The sequence below is a fragment of the Homalodisca vitripennis genome, chromosome 8, assembly GCF_021130785.1.
Source record: "Homalodisca vitripennis isolate AUS2020 chromosome 8, UT_GWSS_2.1, whole genome shotgun sequence".
Classification (NCBI taxonomy): Eukaryota; Metazoa; Arthropoda; class Insecta; order Hemiptera; family Cicadellidae; genus Homalodisca; species Homalodisca vitripennis.
Genome location: NC_060214.1, coordinates 2519209 through 2543417, shown reverse-complemented (window position 1 = coordinate 2543417; position 24209 = coordinate 2519209). Strand labels below are relative to the sequence as shown.

At 34.5% G+C, this 24209-nt stretch overlaps 1 protein-coding gene across 1 annotated transcript in view; it reads left to right on the top strand.

Annotated features, from left to right (window-relative positions):
* The first annotated feature begins 20192 nt into the window (after positions 1-20192).
* Positions 20193-24209, top strand: part of LOC124367213 — a 63988-nt gene continuing 59971 nt past the window's right edge. Inside the window, exon 1 of the mRNA XM_046823867.1 lies at positions 20193-20432. The gene's annotated coding sequence lies outside the window, so the exon portion shown is untranslated. The remainder of the gene's footprint in view (positions 20433-24209) is intronic.

The following is a 24209-nucleotide window of genomic DNA, read 5'->3' as shown; positions in this document are numbered from 1 at the left end:
ACATTCATGATCGCACCTGTGATGCGTGCCACAGAGGACATCAATTAAATATGGGTCGAAGGTGAGAACTCCCGTTACAGGCAACAAGCCATACATTGTTTATGTAGTCTGCATTGCGACCAGTCTGTTAGCTACAGCATACATAACTTTCATCATTGCACCTGTGATGCGTGCCACAGAGGACATCAATTAAATATGGGTCGAAGGTGAGAACTCCCGTTACAGGCAACAAGCCATACATTGTTTATGTAGTCTGCATTGCGACCAGTCTGTTACCTACAGCATACATAACTTTCATCATTGCACCTGTGATGCGTGCCGCAGAGGACATCAATTAAATATGGGTCGAAGGTGAGAACTCCCGTTACAGGCAACAAGCCATACATTGTTTATGTAGTCTGCATTGCGACCAGTCTGTTAGCTACAGCATACATAACATTCATCATCGCACCTGTGATGCGTGCCACAGAGGACATCAATTAAATATGGGTCGAAGGTGAGAACTCCCGTTACAGGCAACAAGCCATACATTGTTTATGTAGTCTGCATTGCGACCAGTCTGTTAATTACAGCATACATAACATTTCATCATCGCACCTGTGATGCGTGCCACAGAGGACATCAATTAAATATGGGTCGAAGGTGAGAACTCCCGTTACAGGCAACAAGCCATACATTGTTTATGTAGTCTGCATTGCGACCAGTCTGTTAGCTACAGCATACATAACATTCATCATCGCACCTGTGATGCGTGCCACAGAGGACATCAATTAAATATGGGTCGAAGGTGAGAACTCACGTTACAGGCAACAAGCCATACATTGTTTATGTAGTCTGCATTGCGACCAGTCTGTTAGCTACAGCATACATAACATTCATCATTGCACCTGTGATGCGTGCCACAGAGGACATCAATTAAATATGGGTCGAAGGTGAGAACTCCCGTTACAGGCAACAAGCCATACATTGTTTATGTAGTCTGCATTGCGACCAGTCTGTTAGCTACAGCATACATAACATTCATCATTGCACCTGTGATGCGTGCCACGGAGGACATCAATTAAATATGGGTCGAAGGTGAGAACTCCCGTTACAGGCAACAAGCCATACATTGTTTATGTAGTCTGCATTGCGACCAGTCTGTTAGCTACAGCATACATAACATTCATCATCGCACCTGTGATGCGTGCCACAGAGGACATCAATTAAATATGGGTCGAAGGTGAGAACTCACGTTACAGGCAACAAGCCATACATTGTTTATGTAGTCTGCATTGCGACCAGTCTGTTAGCTACAGCATACATAACATTTCATCATCGCACCTGTGATGCGTGCCACAGAGGACATCAATTAAATATGGGTCGAAGGTGAGAACTTCCGTTACAGGCAACAAGCCATACATTGTTTATGTAGTCTGCATTGCGACCAGTCTGTTAGCTACAGCATACATAACTTTCATCTTCGCACCTGTGATGCGTGCCACAGAAGACATAAATTAATGTACATTTATGTGTTATTCAGCAAATGTTTGACGATTTATTCGGAATAGTGTATTTGGATCATATTAGGAAATTGATGAACTGCAGTGTAATAATTTGTAGAATACGTATATATTGTAACTAACTGCTGTGTGTAGAGAAACAATGTGTAATTTCTTACACAGATTTTTTAAATTTTCAGATTTATCAACGTTCTTGGGTGAATGGGATGTTATGATCAATGATTTTAATTAATCTGGCGATATTATTCTTGTCTTTAAATTAAATGATCTACAAAGAAATTTTCATAGGTAGGAATGATACTAGTTGATAGTTAAAACTTCAGATAATGTACTTGTGCCTTGGAAGACTTCAGGGCAACATTTTCTCATGAGAGGGGTTGAAATTCACTGGCAATAGTTAAGTATCTTTCACTAGAAAAGAGTTCCGCCTACATATGGCTTCGCATACTCGGAATACGTTCCTGCTCAATTGAAAACTAAGCTTCATTTGTCAGTCTTTATATTACCATTAGGGTTCGACACTTCTGAGCAACATTTCTTATATTCCAAACTCGCATTATAGCTTGACAGTTAAGTTTCTTGTCACTATACTTTGTATTCTTTGTCATTTTAACTATATGTCATGCATTCAACATTAACAGGTTAGAAAAAAAGAATAGAAAGAAATATTATTAAATAGTTACATGCTTATTTATACATTAAAATATTTACGTCATAACAATAATTCATGAAATTTATATTCTTAAAATATGAATAATGCAATTCAACCAAAATATAATAAAAATTATGCAGTTTTATACTTTATAAGAAAAGGACAGTCTAACTTATCAATTTTTTGCGTCTTTTTTACTTAGTATTTTTAATTTCTGTTACTTATTTTTGGTACATACAGTCTCGTGTATTATTTTGTAAATAGATTTTTAATAGTTACAAAACAAAACATAAATATCCCTATTCACGTTTTACAATAAATCTGCAGAGTAGCACAAGGGCCCTGAAAGACAACAAAATTATTACAATGATAATTATCACTTTGCAAGGATATTAATGAAACAAAAATATTACTAAGCAACAGAAAACTCATACGAAAATGCTTGAATTAAACAATCAGAATCCCAATGAATTTCACACGGGCTCTTTTACACAGCGCTGCAACTCCTGTAAAAGAAAGCAGGTCAAAATAAAATGTTTTTGCGTATTGTTGGTTGTAACGCATTATTAAAAAACTACTCTAAACTCCTGAAAAGGTTTTACACAATGTCTTTGACACTAAATGTACCATGAATAATGGTCAGAATTTCACAAAATCTTTTAAGTTACGGTCATGTACTGTGAAGTTAGGGAGAAAAGTTCGGTAAGTGTATGAGGGCAAGTGAAAAAGGATGATCTTTTATAGAAAATCCAGCGAAAATGTATCAATATTTAGGTAGGTGCTAACAATGTCAATGTCAATCTCTAGCTTAATGTCAATGTCCAATGGAAATTCCCAAAATCTGCATTACATAATGGCAGTTAATATTACTATTTGTTATTTTAGTAATATAATCACGTCAATATTTAAGAACAAACATATACATTTGCAACCAATATATAATGTAGATAAAACTTATACCAATTAAATTAATAAAACGTATGACACCAGTTAAATCAGAGAATTACATATTGAGTGCAATGATAAGCACGGCGCTCAACTTGGACCGGCCTTGCCCGGCCCTTTTGTGAAGTCGAAATATACGCAACCAAACGGACAACCACCCACTGCGACCGGCCTTGCCCGGCCTTTTTGTGAAGTAAACATATACGCAACCAAATGAACAACCACCCACTGCGACCGGCCTTGCCCGGCCGTTTTGTGAAGTCGAAATAGGCCATACGAAACCAAATAGACAACCACCCACTGCGACCGGCCTTGCCCGGTTTTTTTGTGATGTCGACATATATGCAACCAACCACTGCGACGGGCCTTGCCCGGTCTTTTTGTGAAGTAAACATATACGCAACCAAATGGACAACCACCCACTGCGACTGGCCCTACTTATCTCCCATTATTGTCTTTTGTGTATCTGCATTGTTGTAGTTACTTTTGGTAAAGACGTAAGAGAACTCACACGTAATTCATGTATTATAATTAAGGAAACAATTTTATGAACAAAACCACGTGTATTTGTAGGTTCTATTTTAAAATTATTATATTTCGACTATACACACTGTTTTTCAATTGTTCAACAAAAATTCAGTCTTATATAAAATTTTAATGATACACCAAAAAATTATACATGTGGAGAAAAGTTGTATCATTGTAAAATATGTTTTCAAGCCCCTTTATCCTAATTTTTTTTAACGAATTGTTGTATATAAAATTATTTCTCTCTCACATATAGCTATCATGTATGCGATAACCGATGAAGAATAGTGAATAGTGTAGTCAATAGTATCTATTCGAAACTAATTATTTGTCTTATCAATAACAAGGTTCTCACAGTAAATGAAAATGGCTGTTGTTTGGTAGTGATTGGCGTTTCTAATAAACCAATACTTCGATAAGGCTCATAGTTTTGGAACAGGGACCGGTTGGGAGGCTTAGTCTTGTCATAGTCGTAGTAAAAGAAAGCGAACACAATATGATATATGTGAACAATAACAACTGTGAAGAAGAAGACTCTCCAAATCTGAATTATGCCTTCCTCTCCTGGGCTCAGGTGGCTGTATTCCGAGATTTCCTTTCTGCCGACTGCACATAATCATGTCCCAGCAAGATATATTAATATTTGTTGCCAAACACTGACACATTTGTGTTATATATTTATTTTCAAACAGGATTATGATTTTGTTTGTTTTAATGAGTAGATAAAATATAAATATAGTACTTTGAACAACAGAAATTAAATAGTCACAGTGTTTAAAGTTCTCGAGTTACGTGCCTATATAAAATATCAGCAATCCGTCAATAAAACAAGCCGATACCACATTCAAGTACTGACAGAACGTACAAAGTGTTATGTATCTAAGACCTTTCTATAAAGAGTTATCATTCCAGAAATCAGACGGCAGACAGACGGACGAACCGCTAGGTGCTGAGCGTTAGCAAAGTCTCGGGGAATATCTCACGTTTCCCGAAAGTAAGTACCTCATTTTAAGAGTCTGGAACGAAGGTCAAGTTGAAAGGACATGCTGAATCTTTTTCTAAAATTTAAGAATAATCATTTTGTTTTATAATATTATGGGGTTAGTGGAGGATATAATGATTATTTTTCTATCTACCTAGAATATTTTTTTATATTCCCGCAGGTTTTTTTGGAAATAAGTCACTTTCTCATAGTATGGTTCCAAGACTGCTCTGATATTAAACCATTAAGGTTTGGTCATTTAGGATTAATGGAGCATTTTTGGAGCATGTATATCTTTCATTGAAGATTTCAATGCAAATGTTTATGACCTGTAACAAAATAAAAGTTTAGGCATTCATATCAAGTTATACATTTAAACAGTTTAGAGATTATATGAATGTGTTTCAATTAGTTACGTTATCTAGCATTTTGTAGAGAAAGCAGGTCAAAATAAAATGATTTGTGTATTTTTGGTAGTAACACCATTATTCAAAACTAGTCTAAACTCCTGTAAAGGTTTTACACAATGTCTTTGACACTAAATGGTACCATGAACAATGATCAGAATTTTTGCAAAATCTTTTAAGTTACGGTCATGTTACTGTGAAGTTAAGTAGAAACTTTCGGTAAGTGCATGAGGGCAAGTGAAAAAGGCTGATCTTTTATACAAAATCCACGGAAGTGTATCAATCTTTAGGGAAGGTGCTATTAATGTCAATGTCAATCTCAAGCTTAATGTCAATTTCCAATGGAAATTCCAAATATCTGCATTGGATAATGGCAGTTAATATTAATATTTGTTATTTTTGTAATCTAATCACGTAAATATTTAAGGACAAAATACATACATTTGCAACCAAAAGATAATGTAGATAAAACTTATACCATTTAAATTAATAAAACGCTAAACCAGAGAATAAAATGTTGAGTGCTATGTTAAGCACGGCGCCCACTACGACCGGCCTTACCCGGCCTTTTTGTGAAGTCCAGATACACGCAACCAAATAAATAACCACCCACTGGGACCGGCCTTACCCGGCCCTTTTTGTGTAGTCGAGATATACGCAATCAAATAGATAACCACCCACTGGGACCGGCCTTTCCCGGCCTTTTTGTGAAGTCGAGATATACGCAAATCAAATAGATAACCACCCACTGGGACCGGCCTTACCCGGCCCCTTTTTGTGTAGTCGAGATATACGCAATCAAATAGATAACCACCCACTGGGGGACCGGCCTTTCCCGGCCTTTTTGTGAAGTCGAGATATACGCAATCAAATAGATAACCACCCACTGGGACCGGCCTTACCCGGCCTTTTTGTGTTAGTCGAGATATACGCAATCAAATAGATAACCACCCACTGGGGACCCGGCCTTTCCCGGCCTTTTTGTGTAGTCGAGATATACGCAATCAAATAGATAACCACCCACTGGGGGGACCGGCCTTGCCCGGCCTTTTTGTGAAGTCGAGATATACGCAACCAAATAGATAACCACCCACTTGGGACCGGGCCTTAACCCGGCCTTTTTTGTGTAGTCGAGATATACACAATCAAATAGATAAACCACCCACTACGACCGGCCTTACCCGGCCTTTTTGTGTAGTCGAGATATACGCAATCAAATAGATAAACCACCCACTGGGACCGGCCTTGCCCGGCCTTTTTGTGAAGTCGAGATATACGCAGCCAAATGGAAAACCACCCTCTGCCGACCGGCCCTACTTATCTCCCATTATTGTCTTCTGTGTATCTGAATTGACGTAGTTACTTTTGGTTAAGACCTAAGAGAACTCACTCGTAATTCATGTATCATAATTAAGGAATAAATGTTATGGACAAAACCACGTGTATTTTGTAGGTTTTATTTTAAAATTATCATCTTTCGACTAGACACACTGTTGTTCAATTTTTCAACAACAATTCCATCACTGTAAACTTGAATGATACACTGAAAAATTTATACATATCGAGAAAGAAATTTTTATTGTTGAAAACTATTTCCCCTTTAGCCCTAGTTCTTTGTATCAAATTAGTTATATATAACATTATTCTTCATATATAGCTATCACATTATAAAATAAACAATTAGGAATTGTGGTTCGCTTAGGTAGTGGTTATTTATTCGAAACTGAGCATGTGCTTTATAAATAACAAAGTTCTCACAGTAAATGAAACTGGTTGTTGTTTGGTAGTGATTGGCGTTTCTAATAAACCAATACTTCGATAAGGCTCATAGTTTTGGAACAGGGACCGGTTGGGAGGCTTAGTCTTGTCATAGTCGTTAGTAAAATAAAGCGAACACAATATGATATATGTGAACAATAACAACTGCGAAAAAGAAGACTCTCCAAATCTGAATTATGCCTTCCTCTCCTGGGCTCAGGTGTGGCTGTATTCCGAGATTTCCTTTCTGCCGACTGCATATAATCATGTCCCAGCAAGATATATTAATATTTGTTGCCAAACACTGACAAATTTGTTTTATATATTTTAGTTTCAATCATGATTATAATTTTGCTTGTTTTAATAAGTAGAGAATATAGAAACATAGTACTTTAAACCACAGTAATTTAATGACCACAGTATTTTAAATTCTCGAGTTGCGTGCGCATATAAAATATCAGCAGTGCTTCAATAAAACAAACCGATACCACGTTCAAGTACCAGACAGAACGTACACAGTTTTGTGTATCTAAGACCTTTCTAAAAAAAGAGTTTGGTTATTTAGGATTAATATAGCATTTTTGGTGCATGTATATATTTTATTGAAGATTTCAATGCAAATGTTTATAACCTGTAACGAAATAAAAGTTTAGGCATTCATAATCGTCATACCAATTAAAACAGTTTAGAGTTTATATGAATGTATTTAAACTAGTTACGTTACCTAGCAAATTGTAGAGTAAAACGTTCTTTGTCATTTCTATATTTACCTATAATGGACATTTATGCTTTATGGTAGCAATTGGTAGAACTGTAGAGATTTGCTGTATACTTTTTTTTAAACATAACTTTATTTGAAAATTTAAGTAGTATAGGGGCCCTGTTCGTGTTTTATAATTACTAAATGGTTTACCTCTATTGGTGTATAAATGAAAAAATTTCTTGAAACTGTATACAAACTGATAGACATGGTATTGTACCGTAAATTTTGAATTTGGTGGGTTCAGAGCCTTGATAATTTTATTATTTGTATTTAATGACAGTCTCAAACTGCCACATGTGCGGGTGCTGATGAGATTATATAGATAAAAACATAATAATCAGTTTTTTGAAGGGAATACGATACAGTATATAAAACTCTAAGTACAACACTTTAATGGCCGAGATAATTATATAGTAACATCGATCCATTGTCGCAATGAAGTGAGCACTCTGGCACTCTGAATATGAACATCATGGCACCCTAATCCATCAAGGAGTGTACAAATAGTTTATACTTAAAATTGAAAACAAAAATTGGGGATCCAAAAATCAACAGTGAGCTGAAATGGTCCTAAAATGCAAGAGTCTCTTTTTGAGAAAATATTCTAATTCCAAATAATTTTACTGAACTAAAGTTCTATTTATTTCTGAAGTTTTATTTACATTGCATCTATTGCGTAAAATTTAATATGCACGTGTTTTTTATCTTCAAAAATAGTTCACTGAAATAATATCTCGTCAACAAATACATGTGTCAAATAATGCTTCAAATTCACTTTGTCTTTTATTAACTATATCATAGACGCTCACCAATAAAATACCTCGAGAATGAAATGGTATACAGATTTGAAAATTTGCTTGAAGTTTCACATCTATTTATAGTTAACTATGAGTTCGATGATTTTGCATGTTATTCCATGCTATTTGCTGAGCGTTACAGAAAATACAATCATTGTTTATATGGGTAACTTTAATGGCAACGAGGAAATAGTATATTAAATCGTTTTGTAATTAAACTGAGTACGGTTATATGGGATTTTAACACGTAAGACTTGTAGTCATAGTATAAAAATAACAAAATTACGTAGGGAAATTCAGGTTCGAAGTACAGTAAGTGGCTATACTTTGATTTCAGCGCACTATTGCTTTGTAGTTCCTTTCTAACCTCACCGGTATATTTATTGTTGAAACAATGCTATGAAACCATACTTAATGAGGGGAAATTGTAATGTTTCTTGCCGCAACATATCTCAAGACATTATTTCTTATATAGACCTTAAACTTTGGAAAAAACTTAAACTTTACATAGACACGATGAACGTAGAACATAGTTGGCTGAGTGAAATCGAAGCCTCAGCAGGCGGACACAACTCTCTTTTGTTTGCTGAGGAAATGTTAAATTTTCTATTCTGTATAATGCTCTGTCTATCTAACTATCCGCAGGTAATCTCGTGAACGAAATGGGATACGTTTTTGAAATTTAACATCCAACCTCAGAGAAGCCTGTTACGTGACAAATGGTGTTGTAACTTATAACGGACATATTGTTACATCCAGTAAGAGTTTGCTGACAGGACAAGAATCCAACGTGTGCAATTAAACCACTCGATTGTAACATATTTCACCCAAATATTCCATTGTTACAAAATTTTAATTTTTAAATTTCTGTTTTATATTGTACTTAGAAGTATGGTGACAAGATAGTACTTTATGGTTCGACCTCATTAAATATTGTCAATGAAATATATAATAGAAAGAAATTACAAAGTTATGGTATTTAATATATATAATGCACTTCTGCTATTCAAGTATAATGCGTAAAGGAGAATTTCAACATTGTATTCATAAATATGTCTGAAAATAGAAGAAACACAATAGCTATTCATTTTATTATATCGAATACAATACAATGAGGAAGATCGGAAGGTAAAGACGAATACGTTGCTAGAACTCTACTGCTGGTATTGGCCGGAAATACTTTACTCAGCTCTGAGTGGGAAAACACAACCTTATTGGAAGTGCACTTCCACCAACGGAATAGTTGCAACGATTTTCGCTCTTTGTTACGAAAGAAGTCATAATTAAACAAATAAGGTTGTTGCTATCTTTACAAAATTACGATTCATTGCCACATAGCTTTAGGTGCTTACATTTCTGAAATTGAATTAGGCCTATACAGATTGTAAACGAAAAGGAAGATAGTGGTGAGTATAACAGTTAAGTTGACTCGATTAGTAATAATGGACACCAAAGCTAATTACTGGGCTGATTGGTCGTCAGTGTCGTACTATTACAAGAGCTGTTCTTCGTAAATCCTATCAGTAATTACAAGAACAAATCAGTCATTTATTGTGAATTGAAGAAATGCTAGGTTGCCGCAACATACAGTATTAGAGTAAATACAACATTCAACTACTGAACCAGGATCAAGACTTGCAATTGGGCAATGGTATGACTTCCTATACATCTGTAGGATATTTTGTATAGTTTCAGAGAATAGCAATTAACCTTTAAAAATAAATTAAGTGATAGTCTAACTCCATGCCTACATATTAAACAAGTCCGGTCATACTTTCGGAAAGAGCGTTATTTACAGATCATAGACACCTACTACTAGCATCATAGAGTGTCGAGCCTGCAGCGTTCCAGAACCCTACACTAAGACACACTAGTCAACCAGTTGTAAGTTGTATCTTTCCGGAACTGGCGAGATAAATCGCTTTACTAGGATCCACCAGTCAACCAGTTGTAAGTTGTAGCTTTCCGGAAACGACAGGGTAAATCGCTTTACTAGAATCCAACAGTCAACCAGTTGTAAGTTGTAGCTTTCCGGAACTGGCGAGGAAAATCGCTTTACTAGGATCCACCAGTCAACCAGTTGTAAGTTGTAGCTTTCCGGAAACGACAGGGTAAATCGCTTTACTAGGATCCACCAGTCAATCAGTTGTAAGTTTCAGCTTTTCGGAACTGGCGGGGTAAATTGCTTTACTAGGATCCACTAGTAAACCAGTTGTAAGCTGTATCTGTTCGGAACCAACGGGATAAATCACTTTACTAGGATCCACCAGTCAACCAGTTGGAAGCTGTAACTTTCCGGAGCCGTGGGGGGAAAATCACTTTACTAGGATCAACCAGTCAACCAGTTGTCAAGTTCGACATCGGAGACGCCTAGACTGGAGAAGAGCTCTCTGTCTGATTTACCTAGCAGCCGTCCAGTGTTATATAAATGTCGATACAGAAACGACTTTGTCGCGAATCTTTATTCTCTTCAGACATCGAAAACCCCAGATTCTAGGAGTCAAGTCTGTGACAATGTCAGATTTTAGACGCTGCACTCAACGGAAGGTGAAATGGAGCTGAACTCAACATTCACATAGAAGTTTACTCTCATCCACAGGTATGTCATGTACAAAACGTCAAATTGTAACATTTTTAACGGGGTTGATTATATTACGAGTATTTTTTGTCAACTTTTAAAACATTGTAAAAGTTATTAGTCACCGTAATGTTTATAGCTAAATTTAATTTACTAGTTAAATAGTTATTACGATACGTTATATTAAGAAAGTGATCTTATAATATTAAACATATATAAATCTCATATGTAAAGAGCAATAAGGTTCACGTTCCTCGTGGAGGTAGATCAAATACAGATAAGTGTAATGCAACCAACGTTATGAGGTACAGGGCTATTCCACAGACGATTATTGTCTTCGTCTTGTGTATTTTTCTCCATGTTATACATTATACATATAATGTTATAGCGACTACGTCGAACATCTATAAAATGGTATTGAAATAAAATAATGAATAAATAAAATTATGTAGTATTAAAATCTATACAATTAAAACTTTATTATTGTTTCCATACGACTGATTAAATCCTCTACAACTTTCAACACGTAAATTACCTACTACAAGGAAATTGAATCAGACCAGTGGTATGAAATATTTCTTTTACTTACGAATACAAAGCAAATGTTATAGAAAAAATATTAAGGTAGTATATTGTTTATCGTGGAGATGAAAACGTTGGTGTTATATTCGACAGTGAACTCATCTTTTTTGACCACGTCACATATGCTATACAGCGAGGGATGTACAAGCACAGTTTGGTTTTGCCAGAGATAGCAAAGATCCATCTGACACAGTCCTTGATTTCAACCGTGTTATTTTATTGCGATCCTGCGCATGGTAGCAGCATTTTAAGGGTAGACTTAACAGAATTTAAAAAGTACAGAACACTTCTCTACACTTTATTTAAAATTTACGTAAATACAACCACTTATCTGCCTATCGATGGACTGCAGGATTGTTTCCCATGGAAACCGTATGCAGGCTGCAGACCTGCTACCTAATACATTGCGATCTGTCTCTCCAGGAGCCGCGGTACTTGGTAGAGACTCCTGTACCGTGGCGAGGTTACTGATCGCAGAACCAGAGAGGACGATCAGTACCACTTCTCTCGAGTAAGGCTCGACATAGGGATGAGAGGCTTTTCTTACATTGCCCTTAAGTTGTACAACTCCCTCTCTCGAGATCTAAAATGACTCAAGGAGGCCGCCCTTGAAGTCAAGGCGAAATAAATGTTCCCAATTAACAATTAGGTTGTATTTTTATATATTTTAGGTTTAAATTAAATTAATTACAACTAGTTATAGATGACTTCCGTTCAGAAACCTGCTTGTACAGAAAAGCGCTCGACTAATAAAGGAATAACGGGATTTTTGTATTTGTGTTCAATAGAGGAAAAACATATTTTATAGTTTTATTAGGTTGATATGACTGTAAGTGTATTAGAGGGCAGAAGTGTACCAGATATTCGTGACGAAAACATATCAGTTCATTAATACTATATTTAACTCGTTATTAAGCAGCTAAAATAGGAATTAATGAACACTTTAAATGAAAATAGTATAAATACTTTTAACACAGGTCTTTTGTTATGAATGTATTACTTAATTAATTGCTGAGATTTATAACTAATCTGTTTTATATACCTCTTAAATAACTTGTATGGTTCCTAATCTATATTTAATTATTTGAGTATAAACATTTTTGGAATATTATATTTTTTAATTATCATATTATTTTTGGCTATGGAATTTGTCCTTGGGTATACATGGATACTGCAGCTGAGCATCATAGACAATCCATGCGATATCATAGATTTCATGCAAAGTAAATTATTTGTTAACAAGCAGCCACAATATTGTGTATTATAACCTTTCCTTATGTGGTTAAACGTTTTCCAAAATGGGACTTGCGTTACTTACTTCCGCGACATTTTGTGAGGTTTGAGCTTTAACAAATTTAAAAAAGCTATTATCTCTAATTTCTTTAAGTCTAGTGTTATACCATTGTCATTAAAATGCAATGCTGTTTAAATGATTTATGTTATGTAACGATGAGAATTAATCTTGTCAAGAATGTTTTGATATTAAATTATGCAGTATAAACTTAGTCATGTAGGTATGTTGACATAATAGAAACCACATTTAGTACCATAAACGCGAGCTATAATTGTTAGCCAGTTAGAGGATCATTGTTTTATAACTCAAGTTCAATTAATTATGTTGAGTTTGTATGAGAGACAAATAAAAATTTCACGTTCTTAAACTAATGGCTTAGACAGTTTTATAAATGTTTAAAGTAAATTCTATTGGGAACTCTTAAGTAACATTGAGATGTCAATGTGTTAGCTTGAAGCCTTAAAGAGCTGTTGTACAAGTAGAAGTTTGATAACTAATGGTCGTACAGTCTACACTTGCAAGTAAATGGCGTTTTTAGGAGTATGTTTTGAAAATTATTCCTAGTAATTCAGTATTTTTTACTTTACAACTTGCTGATGTTATTTTGGATATCATAGTGTTGTGTACAGTCAGCCTTGGCCTACATTATGCCTCCGCCTCACTCGACAGAGGATTCACATGTATGTAATATTTTTCAATATCAGAATGTCCGCTTTGTGTTTCAGACCAGCGATAAAGCCAAACCCAGACTTTACGTTACGACTCATGCTGGCACTGGAACGGTGCCCTACTGTTATATGCTGTGTTATACGTTATACTGCTGTTATACGCTGACTTTTGTATCCTAGCTTTCTTTTTTGTATAACCTGGTTTCTTGACCTACATTTACAGGTTTTGAACACATAAAAATTCAAACCTTGGTAAATATATTTATCACGAAATTTAAAAGTTTGATCAAGTTTTTGAAAATTTTTCCGCTTTGAATTACTGCAACTGAAAGTCTAAATCTGACCAAAAAAATGATGAAACTATTTAAGTTTCTTAAGAAATTAGATTTTTAGACTAATTTGCATGACTGAACAAAAACATTTTCATAATGAATATGAACTCTTTAAATTCTGTTAGAACTTATATATCACTCGAAGCCATTTCGAAATATAGATAGAATTAAAACAATTATATTTAATTAATAGGCATTGTAACAGTAATTTTGACCGATATAAGTGAACTTAAACTGAGATTCGTTATACAGGTGAACCTCTCTCATATATATATATATATTATATATATATATATATATATATATATATATATATATATTATATATATATATATATATATACAGGGTGATTCATGAAGTTCTATCCCCCACTTCTACAGCACATTGTACTAGTAAAAATAATGAAAAAAATGTTATATAAACATAGGTCCGAAAACGCTTCGTTAGCGAGTTACAGCTAGCGAAAGATTTCGCGCCTGAATTCCTGGGTAAAGAGTAAAATAAAGCCATACTGAACTTTTGGAAAGGTTTAATTAAGTAAGAATATCGTAGATTCTTATGTATTTTTTACCTGATAAAGCTAATAAAATAGGTTTCAGAACTGTACCTGTAGTAGTTTTTGAGGGATTCAGGGTTAAATGCAAAAAATTGGGGCACGAAACAATGTTTTTTTAAGTTTGATGTACAATAACTTTGTTAAATTGGTAATAAATACATAATATCAACAAACATTAATTGTAGAGAATTTAACTCTGAGAAAATTGTTATAATCAAAGTCTAAAATAAAACAGATAAATAAGTACCAAAAAATCGATTTTATTCAGTATAATACATTACTAGTTTTAAGCAAAATTAATCAGGTTGGGCCAACCATACGCACCTTTTTATAATAGATGTTCGAAAATGAGGCCATCATTATCAATACATTTTGCAGCAGCACGTTTGTGTATTGCTTTTGTTTGCGTTTCTTAATTTTTCAGGACTTCCCTGTATCTGCACAGTTGAATCCATAATACGGGCAAATAATTCATCACGAGAATTCACTTTTGTCTTGTATACAATGTATTTCATCCATCCCCAGATGCAATAATTCCAATGGAGATAGATCTGGTGATCTTGGTGGCCAAGGGTGAGGCCCTCCACGACCAATCCAGTGTCCAGGAAATTGATGATTTAAGTAAGCAGAAACGGCACGTGAAAAGTGGGGAGGTGCTCCGTCATGCTGGAAGTACAAATTTTGTCTGAGATGTAAAGGAACATTCTCTAACAGCTGCGGCAACTCTTCTTGAAGGAAATGCAAATAGAACTCAGCATTTAGGCGTCCAGGTAATATGAAAAGGTCCAATCAGCCGATTGTGCAAACGGCCACACAGACATTGACGCTAAATCGGTGTTGAAAGTTCTGTTCCACTACCTCATGTGGATTTTCTTCTGCCCATGAGTGTTCATTGTGCAAGTTATTGACACCATCCCGAGTGAATTGTGCCTCATCCGTAAACAAAATACGCTTGTACAGTTGATTATTAATATTCAAAAAGTTGCAAAACTCAAAGCGAAAGCGGACGAAGCGGACCATCCCCTAGCTGTAGATTGTTTGAACCTTTTGTTTATGAAACGGATAAAATTTGTTTCGATTAAGTGACCTCCACACCGTTGACTGCGAAACTCCTATCCGCCTAGAAATACGTCGTGTACTTACACCTGGACTGCGATGAACAGCATTAATAACAATATCATCATCAAGTTGGACAGCTCGTTCATAATTGGTTCTAGTACTTGGTAGTGATCCTGTTTCCCGAAGAGTACGAAAAGTTCCTGAAATTGTTTTGGTATCTGGAATCCTCCTATTAGGGTAACGTAGTTCATATTCTTCTACAGCAGCTCTAGCATTACCATTACAGTAACCCAAAATAAAAACCATATCAGCGTATTCCTCTGATGTAAATAAGTAAGACATTTTTATTTCGCTGAATAAACAATCGAATTATAACTCACAGAAAAATTGCATTTAATAACACGATTTCACAGAACCCGATCTCCTGCTGTAGCTTGCAAAACACCACTAATACACAGTTCTAACGTAACAGTACAGAATACCATTGTTGATCAGCTGTTATTCGTGCGTTACCAACTTAGAAATTAATAAAACAAAAAACTGCATTTCGATGATTAGTAAACAATAATGGGAAAATGTTTGCTTCATTTATTTTCGAACATTTGATATAAATGTTTATTAAAAAAAATACAACGTAATAAAACATGATATATTTTTATTTACAAACAAATTTATTTAACAGTTAATCTTGTTTTCTCAATTTATCTCATCATTAAGGAACACACATTTTGTGTTTTTGTTTTATTTTAACTAAATACCGTACGGTATTTCTTTACAGCTAGTAATGTATTATACTGAATAAAATCGATTTTTTTGTACTTATTTCTGTTTTATTTTAGACTTTGATTATATCAATTTTCTCAGAATTAAATTCTCTACAATTAATGTTTGTTGATTTAATGTATTTAATACCAATTTAACAAAGTTATTGTACATCAAACGTAAAAAAAACATTGTTTCGTGCCCCAATTTTTTGCATTTAACCCTGAATCCCTCAAAAACTACTACAGTTACAGTTCTGAAACCTATTTTATTAGCTTTATCAGGTAAAAATACATAAGATTCCACGATATTTCTTACTTAATTAACCTTCCAAAAGTTCAGTATGGCTTTATTTTCCTCTTTACCCAGGAATCAGGCGAAATCTTTCGCTAGCTGTAACTCGCTAACGAAGCGTTTATATAACATTTTTTCATTATTTTTACTAGTACAATGTGCTGTAGAAGTGGGGGGAGAGAACTTCATGAATCACCCTATATATATATATATATATAATTTCAAATAAACATTGAATCACAAAAAGTACTTGCTCCGCCGGGAGTCGAACCCGGATCTCTCACTTGCCGGGTGAATGTGCTACCATTACACCACAGAGCGCTTACTTTTTCCGATTCAATTATTTTGTATTTGGCCATATCTGTCACATATGGGTTTAAATAAGCAAACTAACATATGATCGGAAGACCAAATACCTGTCAAACGACTTTTTATTGACATTACATTTTATAAATGGCAATAGCCTTATTTAATAGCAAGTACTTTTTGTGATTCAATTTTTATTGAAATTAAATAAGGCTATTGCCATTTATACAATTTAATGTAAATATATATTTGTGTGTGTGTGTGTGTGTGTGTGTGTGTGTGTGTGTGTGTGTGTGTGTGTGTGTTGTGTGTGTGTGTGTGTGTGTGTGTGTGTGTGTGTGTGTGTTTATATGAGTTCTTCAAGAGAATTCAACAGTAGTAATACTGGAATGACCTATCCTATAATTGGCAACATCGACTGTAATTCAAAAAATCTAATATACCAAATTAATTGTAAGTTTTGCTCCAAACAATATATTAGCCAAACATCGAACCATTTAAGAATCCGTATGAAAGGGCATAGTTTTGAAATTTTCCATGAAGATGAAGATAAACCATTGGCAAGACATTGTCTAGAACATAAACAAGACAAAATTGAGGAGTGTTTTAAATTAAAAGGAATACACCAACTACCACCATGCCCTGATGAAAACTACAAAAGATTAAAATTCAAGCACATGGAGCAAGCTCATCACATTATGTTGAAGACAAAAATTCCATTCGGTCTAAATTTAAGATAACTTTTCGAATAATTTTAATAGATTCAAAATTGTCATAAATTACAAGTTGTATTCCATCCTTTATAAAAATAAACTGTTCCAACAAGATTGAATTAGATAAATTTCACATCAGTTGAATTTTATCAAATGTTATACACTGTGTTTACATTTATGTTTTCCTAATTCTTGTTTATGTGTTATAGTTTTGTATAAAATTTTTTATTTTAAACTTCCTGAAGACGGGGTATTAAAACGCCCGAAATATAGAAGCGAAAAATGGTTCTTTTGTTTTCTTCTATTCAATACAGTGATTATTGTATATATATATATATATATATATATATATATATATATATATATATCACACTTACATATAACAATATATACATATATCAATGTTATGTAAACCTTTGAGCTAAAGGCTTTTGAAATTGGGATGAAGCTTAATGCAGGCAAAGTCCAGTTTGATGTTGGTGCATAGTTCTTCATGATATTTTTATAAGAATTAATAAAGTATGTCAAGGCGGGAGGTTTATTCAAACTATGATCATGAAGTTTCAATGAACCTGCATTTATAAGTAGGCAATAATTATTTATTTTAAGTTAATATCCCTTATTGCATGCCCTCAAATGTATGCCTATGGCCCTCAAACATCCAGGGGAGGATCAAGGAGGACAGAATTCTCCTGACACGTTGCAGACTTTTGATACTTTTTTGTTATTAGAGAGATCAATCAACATTTTGCACAATGGCATAAACCATACCCGACCAGAGCATGTACCCTACCAAGACATGTATCCTACTAGGACATGTACCCTACTACTAGGGCATGTACCTTACCAGGGCATGTACCCTACCAAGACATGTACCCTACTGGGACATGTACCCTACTACTAGGGCATGTACCTTACCAGAGCATGTACCCTACCAAGACATATATCCTACTAGGACATGTACCCTACTACTAGGGCATGTACCTTACCAGGGCATGTACCCTACCAAGACATGTATCCTACTAGGACATGTACCCTACTACTAGGGCATGTACCTTACCAGAGCATGTACCCTACCAAGACATGTATCCTACTAGGACATGTACCCTACTACTAGGGCATGTACCTTACCAGAGCATGTACCCTACCAAGACATGTATCCTACTAGGACATGTACCCTACTACTAGGGCATGTACCTTACCAGAGCATGTACCCTACCAAGACATGTATCCTACTAGGACATGTACCCTACTACTAGGGCATGTACCTTACCAAAACATGTACCCTACCAAGACATGTAATGTATCCTACTAGGGCATTTGCCTTACCAGGGCATGTGCCCTACCAGGGCATCGTTGATATAATGCTTTTAGCCTGTAAACTTAGCGAGTCCTGTTCAACACCTGTACCATGAAAACCTTGGTACAAAGTAGAAGTTTTGGAATGTATCTGTGTGGAGTGTCTGCGTTCTTCTTTTTCGACTCACTCTTTCAGGGCATCTGGGAATTTTCCTTTGTTAGAAATCTTTATAGGACCGCATCAAAATGGTGGTCCAAAAAACATCGCTATAGATTTCAAATAAAGTTATATTTTATTTTTGAAATTTCAACCAGGCATTGTAAAATGTAAACGGAAAGGTTGATCGTGTTGAAATTCATTATTAAATTCTTTGTAAACTAAATGGTTCCAAACCGAAACAACCAATCTTCATAAACTTGCTTTATGGTTGAAAACTAAAGTACTGCTTTTAAATTTGGAAAATTAAGGTATATCCAGTAAGCCACATTTAAGATATGACGTAACTCTGCCATATTGTATGGACGTAACTATATGGGAGCATCCAGTTTAACTGCAGGCGAGTATCAAACAAGTTTGATTTTATCTCTGAACCATAACAAGGATCGGGAATATTGCTATTCTTATTGTAATAGAACATTCACAAAGGGAACACTATATTCATAACATGCTATGAGTAGCTATTACACACGAGACTGCTCACTGCTCATTCTGTCTATATTGGAAAAATAGGTCAGTTATAATTTTAACGAAATGTTAATGAGCGACATCATATTAAAAGTAAATCAATTTTCTGAAACTTAATTTTTATCTTTTTAAATTTATGAATTTGACAAAATCATTAAAGTTTACAACGATTTTACAACATGAAATAAAAGGTTTAAAAAAATATCGGTGATTTCGTAGAAAAAAACTGTAACTCATCACTTAATGATTCCTCCGTGGGAACAAACATTTTTACAGGAGGAAATAAAAATTCACTTAAAATATTTACTTGTAAATTCATTACCAAAAAAATGACATCAATACAAGTACATACAATGTTAATCTGAGTATTAACTACCCGATGCATTCCCAAGAATTCGCAATGAATTTATTCACTGTAAAGATTAGTGTATACCATAGAAAAAGTGGCAGTCTACTGTTATTACATTTACACGAAAACATTGATTTACGGTATAATCTTTTTTATTTATAATACAACCAATACTTAAACCACTAACTGTTCTACAATATATCCCGAGCGTACAGTAAAGAGCGAGAAGAGATATTAAATGCAGAATGATCGAGAGATGTGACAGCGAGCAAGGAAAGTTCACACGGGAGGCGGAGGTGTAGGGGTGTTCCTGGGCCACGACTGCGCAGGGGGTAGCGGGAGGTCCCGCGCTCGAGCTGCGGCTGTAGTCCGTGGCGGTACTCTGCGGCAGACTCCACGCCAGCCGGTCGTATCGTCATCCTTCTCCGAGCGTAACCTCCGTGTGTTCGTAACCTTCGCTTCCGTTATCACGATAAATTACCTCCAACCCTAAAACGTACGCTGAGAAAAACTAGTTACAGAGTTAAATAGACGGTTTTGGTTTTCTTCGGCGAACATTTAGGGAGTGCCACTTGCAAGAATCCCACAGGTTGCAGTTATAGAGATAGCGATCTTCTCGAGGTAACGTTAGTCTTTAACATTTTAATCCTTACATTAAATTGTAGAATTACGTTTTAATACTTAATGATATGATATGGTGTACATTATACTAGAGGAATAATAATTACTTATAAGTTTGTGTTTAGTTTGGATTTCTTTATACTGCTTTGATGTTGGGAAACGTATACAAATATTTAATCCTTAGTTGTGGTTTTTATTTTCCCCACAAATAATTATCATATAAAATGATAATGGGATCATTACAGATGAAACGTACAATTATGAAATGAATTAGTAATTGTTTTAATTGGGTTGCACTCTATCAACAGAACATGTAGAATGTTAGCCACTCTGACAAAACGTTGCTTGTTGCTCAACATTCGTAATGTGATAGACTTACCGACCGGACACATTTTTTAAGTCTACTTATATATTTGTTAGCAACGAATTAGAGATAAAAAACATGCCAAATCCGTTTGTGTCTAATTATTGCATGACTATTACCATTAAAAATTAAAATATTTTGAACCAGTGATAGGCCAAAAACTGTTTATATTGAAAAATTCATTAAATTTATAAATTTTATGTTATGATTATATACAAGCATCCAAAATTCGCTCAATTTATAATCTGAAATAAATTTAATTTCAAGCATCGATTAAATAGTATTAGCGTTATGAATAAATTCGACTAATAACTTTTGAATAACTAGCTCTACTGAAATTACGGGCCCGGAATGATCAACAGGTTATCGTTGGCCAAGGGCCGTAGACTGAAATTGCTTTAACCATAAAATTGTATTTTTTAAAGACTATTTTTTCAACATACATATTTTTAGCATTTCTATTTTTATGGTATTGATTATCCGTCGAAAAAACTACATTCTCCGAAACAGTTCTAAATATACGAGTATTTTAATGGTTATACTAGTGGTTACTTCTCAATCAAAATGCGTTTTAGGCTATCTTTGATAAAAAAATAGAATATAATATATGATAATATTGTAGTGGTTCATATTTTATTTCTATTATTTAAAAGTTTTAAAACATTTACGAAAAAATACAGGATGGTTTAATAGAGTAAATATAGGACGTTTTCAATCTATTTATAAATAAACCTGGATTTTCATATAATGAAATACGGATTGAATTATTATGCAGAGCATAGAAGGGAAAACATTTATTATAATTCTGTATTAAGGTTTCAGTGATTAAATTAGATGTCGTTTAGTATTATTTTTAAGTTACGTATGTTACGAAGTAAACTCATATAGGCATACACTCTGCTAACTTATGAGTATATGAAGTAGGATGATGACAGAATAGATTAATAGGTAAATTTTTACAGTCATGGTTTTGATAATAATTTATATTAATTCTATTTTGAAAATATTACAATTCATAGAAAGAGAGAAAGGCTAAATATATTCTTGTTTTATATTACTAAATAATTGATATATTACGATATACTTACGAATTATACTTATATTGTTATATACTCTGCCATCTTATAAGTATATAAAGTATAGATTCTTAGGTAAATTTCTACAGACATGGTTTTGATAATTATTTATATTAAATCTATTTTGAAAACATAACAAGTCATAGAAAGAGAGAAATGCTAAATATATTCTTGTTTATATTACTATATAATTTATAGAAACAAACAGTGATTACAAACTGTTCACGGTGTAGCCGACATACGAATATTAACTAGTGATCTCCAGCATCTACTGATATAAATAACTGATGTAAACATAACATATTATTGTTACGTTAAATACACTCAACACACAAGTAGGGGGGAAATTATGTTTGACCGATAATGCAACCACCTATAAAATAAAACTGTTGATATTCTGATTCATAACAAATACTTATCTGTTCCGGATCCCTGGAACATTTAATAATCCCGGATACGATAATATATAATATATAAACGATTTAAAATATTATATTGTTATATATAATGACTTTTCGTTAATTTAGTCTAGGTAACTGTATGAATATTAGCAAATTCATGGGCGTAGCAGTTCTAGAGATATATAATAATAATAATAGTTTTATTGCATCAGACAATATACATTGCATAATTGCAAATAGTCAACTTCGTGAAGAACCTAAAAATTTTCAGTCATGTGGTACGCAGAAGTCACACTCTATGCCATTCAGACTCATGCAATCGAGTTCTATTCAACTTTAGCTCATGCCTGTTTATTCATAGGCCTCCCAGTTGTGCGCCATAAACGCATCTATAGTATAAAATGCTTCTTCGATCATAAATCGTTTTAGACGCGTTTTAAATGCCTTTACATAGAATTGAAGTCCAGCCTGTGAAGTGAGGAGCTCATAAACCACCGTTATGTTCCACAATTCCGTAGTTATCCCTGTCCCTAGTCTCGTAGGAGTGTACGTCACTGTGTTTGTGTGGTCGCATTCCGATTTGAAAAAGATGCATGTTTCCAGCATGTAGAGGTAGGGTAGCGTCAATAGATTAAAAGTTTTGAATCCAGGTTTGCACGACTCACTTTTCTGCAGATTTCCGATTGTTCAGACTGCTTTTTTAGGATGAAAACTCTTGAAAAGTGTGAGTTTGAGCAATCTCCTCACAACACCAATCCGTTTGGTGCTAAATATCACCTTACCAGTTCCCAGCAATCACCTCAGCGTTTATGTTTGATGAGATGAATATTTAGATTTCAATAATTTAGTATTAATTACCAATTACTACCTTCTTCAACATTCAATCAGTCCGTTCTCAGCGGAGTCATAGACTGTTGAATGATTAAAATTAACATTTGAGTAACGTTTACAATAAATTGCTTTATTGTACTGGTGGTATTTTGGTTTGTTTAGTAATCTTTTTTAAGCGTAGGAAGGGTTAATTCTAGCTGGATTTACCTTTCAGTCGAACATTTTTTGCGTATGCGAATGCGAATACTAAAGCGTCAATTTCTTCGGGAATTCTTCTTTCCGGACGGATGCTATTGGTTTCTTGAGAGACTGATGCGTGGAGCTACGTAGTCTGTAATCTGTTTTACAATTAGTTCCTATCTGTTAAAATACCTTGATATTGTTGTGTTTGTTTTTTGTTTTGTTTGTATACTTATTAACTATTGTTGGTTTCATTCGGATCTACTTGTAATATTTGTAAAATTGGTGTTGTACCGTTGAAATGAATAAATAAATAAATGACGTCAGGCCAACCTCATCGATGTCCAGGAGCACATCACTGACCTAAAATACTGTCGTAAGAGTGTCTGGGTTTTATCCAAGATAACTTGGAGTTGATGGGAGCTACTTTAGTAGTACAGGCTGTTGCTAGCTCAAACATGAGGCACTGTCCCTTACCCGCCTTGAATGAAGGAGACTAGAACTAACCTAGCCTCCCCTTCTTCTACTTTACTGATATATACTTCTTGATGTGATCTCTACAGGCGGCGCCTATCACCAACCTCACTCTTAGTGAACATTCTGTCACTCTGGAAGCAAGCAAAAAGGACTTGTATGACTAATTTTGACCTCAGGATCTTGTCCTAACTGAACGGAAAATCTCTACAATCAGATAAAATTCTGTTCGGTAAAACGCTACAAACGTACTGGAGCAGTGGGGGATAATGTACAGTTTCTGAAATTCTTAAAATCTTTTACCTCTTGTGAATGGGAGGCCAAAATTAGGTAGTGACTCATGATTGCTATTCAAGATAAACATTTTAAGTTGTAAAATTTAGGTTGTCTTCTAAATGCTTAGGAAATCAAGTAGTTTTCTCATGAAATTGTCTGTTTTATGCCAAAATTT